This window comes from Mytilus edulis, chromosome 3 (genome assembly GCF_963676685.1).
Source record: "Mytilus edulis chromosome 3, xbMytEdul2.2, whole genome shotgun sequence".
NCBI lineage: Eukaryota > Metazoa > Mollusca > Bivalvia > Mytilida > Mytilidae > Mytilus > Mytilus edulis.
The window spans coordinates 102331767-102345236 of NC_092346.1; the positions used below are offsets into that span (position 1 = coordinate 102331767).

A 13470-nucleotide genomic window follows, 5' to 3' on the forward strand; every position below is an offset into this window, starting at 1 on the left:
CACATTTAGCTACATATTCAATTGAAAATATAGGTTTGCAAAGTCTTGCGAGTTTTAAACTTTCAGGCCTTCACATAACTTTTACAGCAAAAAAAAAGATAGTATATTTCGTGAAGACTATTTTTCGTCTTTGAAAACAATACCAATATACCTTATCGCTATTTGTCCGCCATTACTGCATATCACACAGGTTCCCGTAAAATTTTGACGTCATAAAACAAAATATCTGACGCCATAATGGAAAAGTGATTGTTGTATGCGTCAAAAGTTCAAGCGGCCGGGTCAGCCGGGATTAGCGATAAGGTGTATAAAAAGTGCCGGAGAGACATATTTCCATGGTTGAATTTATGCATGCTTCTCATCAATGCTGTTTTTTTTCAAATAAAAGACCGAAGTTTAAACAGTGTTATGCTTTTCTCAAATGGGTCCCAAACGTAACGGTCATTTTGTCGTGACGTCATATATCGAATGACGTTGTTATTTGGCATGTCACGTCACAGACGTCGAGCTGTCGTATATTGCCACCCAATCCTATACCTTTTAGCTTATAATATAAGAAATGTATTAGGTTTTTTAGCCTTCTTATATAACTAACAAATTAAGACCGTGGGACCATACGGTCTAACAAATGTCTTATAGAAGCAATAATAAGTATCATAATCCGAACTTCACCAGCATAACTGTAAGACGTTACCGCATCCGTTTTAACTTTTATATGGTTTTATATGAGCAAGCTGTCGCCATTATCACGAAGACCAATAATGGCAGGGAGAAACAGATAAATAGTGAATATAGTTGTAAATTATACTATAAATTAGAATTCAGTCGAAAATAACACCTTGATGATCGAGATTGTTTAGTCTGCATAGTGGGTAAATAGTTTCGTGAAATCGGTAAAAAGAGCAACGGCCAACGTGCAAGAATTTTTTTATTCCGTTCTGTGTATTTTTTTGTGGACCAATAGGCTAATAACAGAGAGCCCGCTGCCCTTCAGAAATTGGTAATGATTCTCGTTACTGACTTTACAAATGGTGTACTCTTTAGACTTAAACTTAAGATTGTAGAGAGACATGATTATGTTTTATTGGCATTGGATCTGTCAGCTGTCTTGCATGTTGTTGAAGGAAGTTAAGGGTTATTAATCAACCAATTTTAAGCATTGTACAAATATACGTCCCCAATTCAAATGCATTGATCTTCAAAAAAAAGGGGGGGGTTCCAACCTCCTGAACCCTCCCTCTGGATCCACCACTGGTACATATGTATATTCATGATATCTTTTAAGATTGTATTGTTAATAAGGGTAATTTACAAAATGTAGGCTACACAACTGAGTATATAATACCAGAACTCCATTACTAGAGGAAGTCTGCAAGCTGTGTTATATATAGTCCGCAGGCAATCAGGTCACATTGTCCCAGCCTATTCACAGTGGAAATCACTGTACAATGTACATGTCATGGGTTTAAAATGTTACCATAAAACAGACAGTTACTAAATAGTCTCTCAGTTTTAAGCTCACCTTTCCTAAAAAACATGGGTGCCAAACAAATTGCCAAAGCTAAATACATGTATAGAACATAGGGGTAAAATGTAGTTTTGGGATTATATCTGAAAATTAAAGCATTTAGAGCAAATCTGACATGGCGTAAAAATGTTTATTAGCTGTACATCTATCAGCCCTGAAATTTTCAGACAAACCCGTCAACTGATTGTTGGGTTCAGGCCCGTAGCCAGGAATTTCCAAGGGGGGGGTTCGTTGGACTCATGAACTCGACTTTAACAGTCACAATTTGAACAAGACGTTGACTTTAACAGTGCTTATTTGATTTCAAGGGGGGGTTCGTCCGAACCCCCCCTGGCTACCGGTATGGGGTTGCTTCCACTATATTAGTAATTTTAGGGAACATTTGCAGTTTTTGGTTATTTACTTGAATATTATTATAGATAACGATTAACTGTTCACAGCAAAAATGTTCAGCAAAGTAAGATCTACAAATAAGTCAATATGACCAAAATTGTGAATTTATCCCTTTAAATATAAAAAAGAAGATGTGGTATGATTGCCAATGAGACAACTATCCACAAAAGACCAAAATGACACAAACATTAATATCTATAGGTCACCGTACGGCCTTCAACAATGAGCAAAGCCCATACCGCATAGTCAGCTATAAAAGGCCCTGATAAGACAATATAAAACAATTCAAACGAGAAAACTAAAAGCCATTTTACACAGTTTGTTCATTATGTTTGTTAGCTTTCAAAAATCTTCTTCTCTGAAACTACTGAACAAGTTGCAGGCAAACTTATTCTAAATGATCCTAAGTGTTTAATTTTGTGTTTTGTAAAAAAAAACATGGCCACCATGGCAAAAAATAAAATAGAACATTGGCGGATCCAGGGGGGGGGGGGGCGGGTTCAGTGGGTTGGAACCCCCCTTTTTTGGGGGGCCGATCAATGCATTTGAATGGGGACTGTATAGCTGGAACCCCCCCTTTTATCCTGGGTTTGGAACCCCCCCCCCCCCCTTTTAAAAGGGATCCACCACTGTAGAACATAGGTAAAAATGCAGTTTTTGTCTTATGTTTCAAAAACTGAAGCGTTTAGAGCAAATATTTTATCAAAATTTAATTGTTCATTAGGTCAAGATTTATCAACCCTGAAATTTGCAGATGAATGGAACAACCAATTGTTGTGTTGCTGCCACTACATGTATATATATATATAGTAAATTTTGGAAAAATTGCTGTTTTTGGTTATTTTCTTGAATATTATTATAGATAAAGACTGTAAACAGCAAAAATGTTTAGCAAAGTTAAAAGACCAAAATTGTCAATTGGCCACTTAAGGAGTTATTGCCCTTTAAAGACAATTTTGCACAATTTGTTCATCATATAAAATTAAAGATGTGGTGTAATTTCCAATGTGACAACTCTTCACAAAAGATCAAATGACACAGAAATAAACAACTATAGGTCACCATAAAGCCTTCAACAATGAGCAAACCCCATACTGCATAGTCAGCTTTAAAAGGCCCGGAAATGTCAAATGTAAAACAATTCAAACGAGAAAACTAACGGCCTTATTAATTTACAAGTAAATGAACGAAAAACAAATATGTAACACAGCAACAAACAAGAACCACTGAATTGCAGGCTCCTGACTTGGGCCAGGCACATACATACATAATGTGACAGGGTTAAACATGTTAGCGAGATCCCAACCCTCCCTAACATAGGACAGTGGTGTAATAGTACAACATTGAAACGAACTATAAAAATCAGTTGAAAAAGGCTTAACTCATCAGATGGATACAAATAGAAATATATCTAACAAAAACAGAGTGAAAGTGGCTGGGCACTTAAACATTCCAACAACAAAAAGACCATAAGTACAGATCTGAGAGTACTCACAGTTACTGACAGCTAGTTCAAAGCCATTAACAATAAGAAAAATCATGCATCTAAGACTAAATTATCAATCATTACACATCCAACATCACATGGATTTAGTGTAAAGACGTCATAAACAGTCAGAGAAAAACATGACCTTGTGCAATGCTAAGATAAGGTATCAACAGATTGTAGATCCATGAATGTGCATATATGTATATAACAATAATATTTAGTTTGCTTTTATTTTACTGATAACAAAATCAATATTAATACCAATTCTTTTAGAATAAGTTTGCTAACTTTAAACAATCTTAATATTCCTTTGAAATTACTGAACAAATTTCAACCTAACTTGAGGTGAATTATAATTAGGGTATCTCCAATAAAGTTTATGTTTTATTTTCTGTTTTCCCGAGAAAAAAAACATGGCCACCATGGCTAAAAATAGAATATACATGTAGGGTAGAATTCAGTTTTTGGCTAAATAATTAATTATTTCAAAAACTAAAGCATTTAGAGCAAATCAGAGAAGGAGTTAAAATATAATTCATTAGGTAAAGGTCTACCCGCCCTGAAATTATCATCAGGGTAACTGATTTTTAGGTTATTGCCCCTGAATTGATCATTTAAGGAAAATTTGCAGTTTTCAATTATTATCTTGAATATTATTATAGATAAAGATATTAAACTGTAAACAGCAAAAATGTTAAGCAAAGTAAGATCTGCAAATAAGTCTTCTGAACTAAATGTTCAATTTACCCTTAAGGAGTAATTGCCTTTTACATTCAATTCTCAATATTATTATTTACAATTTGTTCTCTTAAATATTAAAAAATCTTCTCCTTTGAAATTGCTGAATTAAAATCCGCCAAACTTAGGCTGAATGAGCTTTAAAGTATCTAGTATAAATTTTGTATTCTATTTTCTAGCATATAAAAAACAGCCCTATGGCTAAAAGGAAACTAAGGGGTAAAATGCATTTTTAATTTGAAAAGCAAAAATAATAATTGATGAAGATTTAAGCATAAAATTACAGTTGAGAGCCTCTTGTTCATTAATTACAAGTATGTATTATATATATTCATTAGAATCTGTCATTTTATTAGTGTTTTATAAGCATCCGCTTTTAATTTGCACATTTCCAATTCAATGGACCATGTTTTATCTTTATAAACGTTCGATGTGACTGTGTCACTGTGGGCCAATTAATTCACGGTGTGCTTTGCATAAATTATCAAGACCCAGAATTGCAAAAAAAATATTGCTACATGTTATTTTCAATAGCTTTTTTCCCTACTGAGGACTGTCTATAAAGCATGATGAATTTATGTCTTTTTTTCTTTCTTTTTTTAGATAAAATGCCTTTGTTTAGGAAAAGAGGCAGACCTTATGCCCATGTTACATATGAAAGAGGTAAAAGGAAATTAAAGAAAGGTGTTCAGGTCATAAAAAAAATCAAACAGGAAACAAAACCTACATCTGGACTCTAGCTTGCTTCCCAATTTTCAGGAAATGACCTTAATTCAGATCCTCCTTGTTCAAGTTCAGTGCTTTGTATAGAATATTGCCATAAAATATTGGATGTGAAATACCTGAAAGTATAAGATGTCTACATGTTGATCTTTAATTACGAATGATGTTCTTGTACGATGATAACATTTTGTAAATGTTTTGACTTGTTTGTGATATCAAGAACTTTGTAATAATTTTCAATAATTCAGAGATTAATTTTTTTTTCATTAAAATCAAATATATTGTTACAATACATACAGGAGCAAATTGAACAAGTTGAGATATATGTATAAACACAATAAGATGTTGACAAATTGTTTCTGAATGTTTCTTATTTATTTCTTGAATAAATTCCAGTAGTACATTGTGTACTAGTACTGCTTTTTTCAAAGATAATATTGTAATGGTTTGGGAAAAAAATCCCTCTTAACTATTGAAAGTTAGATAACTATTCACATACATGAATGAATGTTTATTTTTTAGGTACAGATGCCCTTAAAGTTTTTGATGAAGTAAAGAGCAAGATACTATCCCATCTGGCAATGATACCTTCATGACACTGTATGATTAATTTGACAAAGAATAACAATAGGACACCAACAGTTCACATATAAGAAGATGTTTTAGGGTAAACCACATACTGTGTAGGATTTAATAATGTCCCCTATGAAATGATGTCCAGAGGACATGATTTCATAGTAAATACATGGACAATATTTACTTATTTAGATGTGTCCTGGACACAATTTCCTATAAAAATATGTCCTTGGATATGAAAAAGTGTCTATGAACATGAACATTATTTAATACTATACTTCTGTACTGGTGGACACTTTTTTTCAGGACATTATATCCATCAGGATATTTTTTTGATATGATCAAAATATTAAATGATGTCCATTGCCTTGTTATTACTGGACATATTTTAACTTTAATACAGTGTTACCTTGACAGAGAGTTGTCTCATTGACACTCATATCTTCCTTATCTTCCTATTTATACTTTTAATATATATATATACATGTGTGATGATTTAAATTGAAATAAAAAAGTGACATGCTGTTCAGTATTATTTTCCTTGAAGGACACAATTAAATAACAATCACTACAAAAAATTTTCCTGTAGGTGGACCATATTTCATAACTGTTGCTGTAAAATGCTGTATACGTAGGGGACAACATTCCATGGCAATGGACAGTGTTTAATACCAAAATTCTATATTTTCTATTGCCTTCTTCTCATAATAAATATAGTATAGTTCTTCACATTTGATTTTATACTTTACACTCTTCTTCCTTTTTGTTCTTATCATTAGCTGGGTATTTCTTAAAACTTTAATTTCTCTCTATTTACTTCCATCCTTAATTTTTTGTTTACATATGTATATTAATCAATTTCTAATCAATCCTTCAGATTTTTATTAATATTCAAGTGTAATAAAACTTTTTAATGGCCTTTGTATTACTTCCCTTGGAGGACACAATTTAATAGTGACTACTATGACAACTTGTCCTGTAGGTGAACACTTTTTCATAACTTTTGCAGTAAAATTCTGTCCAGTTGAGGGACAATATTTCATGGCAATGGACATTATTAAATACCAAAATTGTATGAAAAATTGTCCACATGGACACTATTATGTCTTACAACTGTACAGAAATTATTTATATAATTTGAAATAAAGATATTAAGCAAAATTTGCAAAATATTGTTGGGCTTTAAATGACACAGAATTAACCACTATATGTCACTGTAAGCCTTCAACAAAGAACAAAACCAACACCACATAGTCAGCTATAAAAAGCCTAAAAAAAAAATGTAAAACAATTCAAACGAGAAAAATAATGGCTTAATTTATGTAAAAAATGATTTGTAACACAGTCACAGCAACAAAAATCCACTACAGGTTCCTGACTTGTGACAGGCACATACGATTGTGAAGGGTTAAACTAGTTTGAAGGCACTAACACTTCCCCTAACCTGGAAAAGTGGTGTAACAATACAACATAATAACAAACTATGAAAATCAGTGGAATTTTTTTTAACTCAGCTTAAGGATACAAATAGAAATACATCTAACTAACAAAAAACAGAAAATTAACATGGATGGGTACTGGTACATCCCAACATAAAAATAGAAAAAAACCCAGCCTAATTAATGTACAAAAAAATGAATGAAAAACAAATATTCACAGTTACTGACAGCTAGTTCAAAGCCAATAACAACTTATAAAAAGAATCATGCATCTAAGACTGATTTGTCAATCAATACACATGCACCATCTACTGGATTTAGTAAACAGGTGTCATAAAGTAATTCGGAGAAAAAACATGAACTTGTGCAATGCGAAGATACAGGTATTGACAGATTGTAAGATCCATAAATGTGCATATGTATATAACTATAATATTAAGTTCGATTTTAATTAAATAATAACAAATCAATATTAAACCAATAAAAACAAAATTTAAAGACCTAATTACAGTGTTGATTTGGTAACCGTTTCAAATAGGTTTATTTAAAGGATCAATAATTTTACCTGGATCGTTTCTAAATTTCTGTGCTTGGAAAACAACATATGATCAACATATACATTTGTACTCATATTTGTTCTTTTTTTCATATGAGGCAGACTTCATACATGTACAGGAGCTTCTAAAGAGGTTTGAAAAGATGGAGATGTGGTATGATTACCAATGTGACAACTAGTCACAATTGATTTGGGTAGAAGGGACAATAAGTAATGCCTTAAACCATGAGTATAAAAGACCAAAACAGAAAAAATAATGGCTAGATTTAGGACCAAATAAATTGAAAACAATTTTAATGGAAACCAACCACTCAATTTCAGGCTCCTGGTTCCAGATTTGGTACAGGCACATATTAAATATTTTAATTTGAGATAACTTGTGAGCACTTAACCAAGAAATATTAACAATATGTAACAAAAAATCTCCCCTTTGGCTTACATTCTTGCATAGATTTTCCCATTGGAAACTGACTGAATTAATTAAAAAAATACACATTTATTACTTTTTATTTTTCTCTTTCTTTATCAACTTTAATTAATTTGCTATCATGTTATTGTTTCTTTGTTATTTTTAGGTGAATGGTTATAGTAATTTAGACAAGCAAAACATGCATTAAAGACTGGCAGTGTTGCTTGGATTTTCTTCAAATGGTAATATCTATAGTAACGTGTTTAATTCATACAAATGTTTTCATTGGCTATTTGTGTTGGCTGATAGATGTATCAATTCGTGCCATTTTTAGCTCATCTGACCCAAAGGGTCAAGTGAGTATTTCTCATCACTTGAAGTCCGTCGTAATTGTCTGTTAACTTTTACAAAAAACTTATCTGAAACTACTGAGCCAAATATAACCAAGCTTGTCCACAACCATCATTAGGGTATCTAGTCCCAGGACCTGACATGCCAACCATCATAATTGCCATGCATGGTTGTAAATAGTACAGAAGGGCAAATTCAAGTTTTTTTTATTGTCTTAAAAATGCTATAGATAGAGAAATTATGGAAATTGCAGAAGTATTTAGGAGATATTGAACTTAAAAATAGATTTTAACCATTTGTTTTTGTTTTTTTATTGCATTTTCCCCTTAAGGTGGTACCTAACACTACAGGGAGATAACTCTGTAAGGTCAGCTAAACGTTTTAATTACGTTGTGTTGTAAAGGGAATATTAAGATTCTCAATGATCAAAATTGGTGTTTGTCAAACTGCTATATAACCAGTGTAATTTTTCTAACAAAACGGTTGGTTCAAAATTTTTGAAATTTTTATGTTTTTGTTGAAGGGTCAAAGTAAATACATTGTCAAATTGTCAAAATTTTATGAAAATTAAACGAGCCAAGTTAATTTTAGTGAAAGTGTTGGGTACCACCTTAAGAAGGCTTAAGAAAAAAATCAGCAAAAATTGAAACATTCTTTTTCATTTCAAATTTTATTTATTACACTATTAGTGTTACTTTATGATATGGTTCAAAAATCAACCAAAAAAAACAATTCGTTTTGGCCCCAGAAGACTTTTTAAAATGTTTATATCATTGAAAATGCTCCAAATTATCATCCTTTGGTGAAAAAAATGCCATTTTTTGCATAAAAATTGCAATAACTTTTTTAACTCATGCACCAGTGACCTATATTTTTTTATTATTGTTTTCAAATGAACTTTACTGAAACTAAACTATTGAAAAATTTAAGCAATTTCTGTAATTTAGTTCTTTTTTTATTTTGATTTTACCTTTTTTTCTCCTATTAGTTCAACAGAAAAAAAGTACTTTAACAGAAATACGTTCTTCTTTCAAATGAAGATTGTGAGCTTAAATGAACGGTGACCCCATATTTTTGTTTAATTTTTCTTTTAAGAATAGGATAAAGTTTATTTATAGAAAAGAAAAGGGAAATCCTATATTTTAAAAAAAATGATTTAGACCCGCTAGCCCCCTTATTATAACAAAAGCTATAATAGAAGAGAAGCGAAAGGTACCAAAGAAAAATTTTAAAAGACCAACAGACAACCAATAGTGTATAAAACATGTTACACTAAAGACGGACCCTATTACAAACTGGAGGTGATCTAGAAGGGTAGGCAGATCCTGCTTCACATATGACACCTGTATAGATGTAGAGAAAATTTAAATATAAAAAATGATCTAGTTTCTGGTGTCAAAATTTATGAAACCTGAAACTATTAAATGTTTCTCAATGTTTGGGACAGAATTAGGTATGTGTTTATGTGAATCACTAACTTATGCAAGACAGGCCCTACACCTGACAACCTCATATTTTTTTAGTTTCTTTGTTGATTTCATAGGTATAGGGAAACCATGAATTTAAATATCAATCAAAGTAAAAAATATCTTGTGGTCTGGTGTGTTTTTGTTGCATCGCATATAATATCTGTTATCCCTTTTAAAAGAAAGTTTTCTTAGACGTAAGCGTTGACAATATTCTTGTTCACAAAATAAAACAAAATATTTTTTCGTATTATACTAAATTAACTACAGCAATCAAAAAATATTTGTGAAATTTTACAGATTTTTTAGATTACTACTGGTACGAGACAACACTATTTTTAACATTTGACCTTTGTTTTTAATTTTGTTAAAGCATAAAATTTTAATTATCACATATATTTTGAAATTGTAATATAATCTAGAATGTAATGATATCTCATACATATTAAAGTTTTTATTTTAATATATGAAAGTAATCTGGGACAGTGGTGTTATAACCCATTTACTGTTCCTTGACCTTAAAATAGATTGATAATTCAAATTGAAAAACTCAATTTTAGCACTAACAGGTTGTTTTGCATTTTATTTATTAAAAATGTTATAATAGCCATGAAACTGATTTTATTTTCAGGTCATTTAAGAAGAAAATTGATAGAGGAAAGATACAGATATGCAAGAATTTAATATTTGAAATGCACTTAATATTTCTTTTGTATATGACCACCAAATTTTGGCTGTCATTATTATTTCTGCCATATAAACAAATATATCTTGTAAAATTTATTCATTAGAGGAAGCTAAAATAACAAATATCTAACCACATTAGGGGGTGCATATACACATAACTAAAAAAAAGGCTTATTTAGTCCAGTCAATCTAGCATAAATTTGACCCTAACCTGAAAGTAATTGCAACAGAAGATTTTTAAGGTTTAATCTTTAGCATTATACCCCAAATATACACAGAAAAAAGTCCCATAAAATCTTACTGGAAGAAGACTAAAAAAATCACCATATAAAATTCCTATGGAGATTTGCATTGAAAAGGGATATAACTCTTGCAAAAATGGCAGAAATATCAATAAAAATTGACACAAAATAATATTGATAACTTTGCCGCTTATATTCATCAGAATGTATTGATTCTTGTTTTTTTTAGCAGTCTTTAGAGTATAACAAATAATTCTAAAGGTGTTTTCATATCTTTTATCAAGCTATAATCTAGATTTCGTAATTCATTAGTTGACCATTTATTAAATTTTTCAACATGTCAAGAAAAAGAATCTCAAATTTAATGAAAATAATTAAGCATGTATTCTTATTTTAGTGGTTTAAAGTTTCTTTAGACAAGTAAGATGCTGAAAAAATATAATATACAGATATAGATAATATCAAATTTTTACATTATTATTTTCAAAATGGTCACAAAGCTTCTAATTTGCAATTTCTTCAATGAAAAATGCACACAAAAAATAAAACTACCCACAACACTTTGGTTTTGTACATTTCATGAACAGAAGATTATATGATTTAGTCAATAAACCAACTTATAACCCATCAAAGTTTCATACCTTACATAAATTTCAAGAAAATCAACCAAAAACTGACCAAAAAAGACATTTTTGCAGAGTTATCTCCCCCTTCCAAATTTTAATTTCCATAGGAAATTAGAAATGCTGATTTTGAGTTTTCCTCAAGTTAGATTTTATGGGACTTTTTTCTGTGTATATTAAGGGCATAATGCTATAGATTAGAACTAAAACATTTTAGTTTGGGGCTCAATCTTAGTTTGACTGGACTAATTGTAAAAAAGTTTGAAAATAACGCAAACAATATTCGAAACCTTTTTTAAACATGGTATTACATTTGTATATGTGACAAATGCAGTTAACAGCAATTTTGTTGCCAATTTACCAACTGTGTAGACGCTTTTACCACTGTTCCTGTACTGGTACCTAAGTCATCAAAAAATAAAACAACACCACAGAACAAATCAATTACACTACAAATCGTGATTGTAGGTAAAACATCAAGAAGCTGTTGCATCTGTAATACAACGAAGAGCCCATTTGTTAAAATGCCAGACAAGGCCATATTACATGAGTTTGTAACACAAGGTGTTCAATGGCCAACTAATGTATTTAAGTAAGATGTTGTCCAGTTAAAATATATCTAATCTTGTCTTATAGCCGATAAAACCTTAAAGAGCAGGACAAAAACAGATATACATATATTCAGAATGAGAAAAACAGCATCCCATTTGAATTTGTTCTATATTATTTGGCTTCTTGACAAGTCATGTGGTATGGTACCATATGCGCATAAAGGGTGTTAACAATTAAACAAAATCAATATAAAAAATTCAATAGTCTTGGCCTTGTTTTTTGTAGGAATACCTGTTCAAGGTATGAAAATAGATGATGTGACCTATTTTCAAGTACTATGATTAGCATCTATCGGGTTATTTAAAACATGATTTACCTATCTTATCCAATGAAAAGGACTCTAGGGAAAATGGCCCTAGCTCTTTAGCCAAATTATGAAAAAAATAATGTTTTCACAAAATCCACCTACATTGATGATGTCACAAATACATCAAATGTTGAAAAAAAATTGAAATATATTAGTAAAACATTTTAATTGTATGTCTTCATAACAATATCACACGTATAAAATGATTTCGTTTTTTTAAGGTTGTATGTTCTTTGTGAGGGTTATTCCATTAAAATGTATCAGGGAGGGAAGTTTAATTATTGAACTTGGGTCATGGGTCGTTATTCAGTATGCGTCTATTAGCATTATGAAGAATTATCTGAAAAATTGTTCTTGGTTGTAGGGATATTTTGAAAGTCCCTACCTACCTTCCGACATACAATTAAATGGAATAGCCCTCACAAACTTTTTTTGCTTATTAGCATAGATGCAATAATAACATTAACTGAATGATTTATTAATTGTAATGTTTGTGGCTCATGTTGACTGAAATGACATTGAATGAAATAAAGTTTGTACCAAAAAATGTTATAACTACTTTGAACCCAGAATTATATGCAAGTTATTAGGCTCTTAGTTAGGCAGTCAAAAGGGGACTATAGGTTTGCACACCGTTTGTCTGTCTATCATATTAAGTTGGTGTATCAAATGATTACAAGTCAGTCTGAAAGCTACATGAACTTGGCCACATTTTTTTTCTTGGACGCTGTAAGCAGTAAGACAACAGTATTTGATGTATGGATGTATGGAATGATTATTCGATTGCAGGGTGTACATTATGGTTTACCTGTCATTGACCTCTTTTTAATGGTTTTATTGTCGAGCCTTCAACTTTTGTTGCAGAAAGCTCGACATAGGGATAGTGATCCGGCGGCGGCGGTGTTAGCTCACTTCTTAAAAGCTTTATATTTTAGAAGGTAGAAGACCTGGATGCTTCATACTTTGTATATAGATGCCTCATGTTACGAACTTTCCGTCAGTCACATGTCCAATGTCCTTGACCTCATTTTCATGGTTCAGTGACTACCTGAAAAAAAAGTTCAGATTTTTTGTAATGTTAAATTCTCTCTTATAAGTAATTGGACAACTATATTTGGTATGTGCGTACCTTGCAAGGTCCTCATACCTGTCACACCGGTTTCACTTGACCTCAACCTCATTTCATGGATCAGTGAACAAGGTTAAGTTTTGGTGGTCAAGTCCATATCTCAGATACTATAAGCAATAGGGCTAGTATATTCGGTGTATGGAAGGACTGTAAGGTGTACATGTCCAACTGGCAGGTGTCATCTGACCTTGACCTCATTTTC

General features: G+C 31.4%; 1 long non-coding RNA gene across 2 annotated transcripts; it reads left to right on the forward strand.

Annotated features, from left to right (window-relative positions):
* The first annotated feature begins 768 nt into the window (after positions 1–768).
* LOC139518046 (uncharacterized) lies at positions 769–11430 on the forward strand. 2 transcript variants are annotated; one of them, XR_011663274.1, is made up of 5 exons: positions 769–893; positions 4752–4811; positions 5394–5538; positions 8018–8093; positions 10300–11430. It is a non-coding gene; the product is annotated as an uncharacterized lncRNA (long non-coding RNA). The 2 variants fall into 2 exon arrangements; XR_011663273.1 differs by having other exon boundaries at positions 769–872.
* Positions 11431–13470: the final 2040 nt, after the last annotated feature.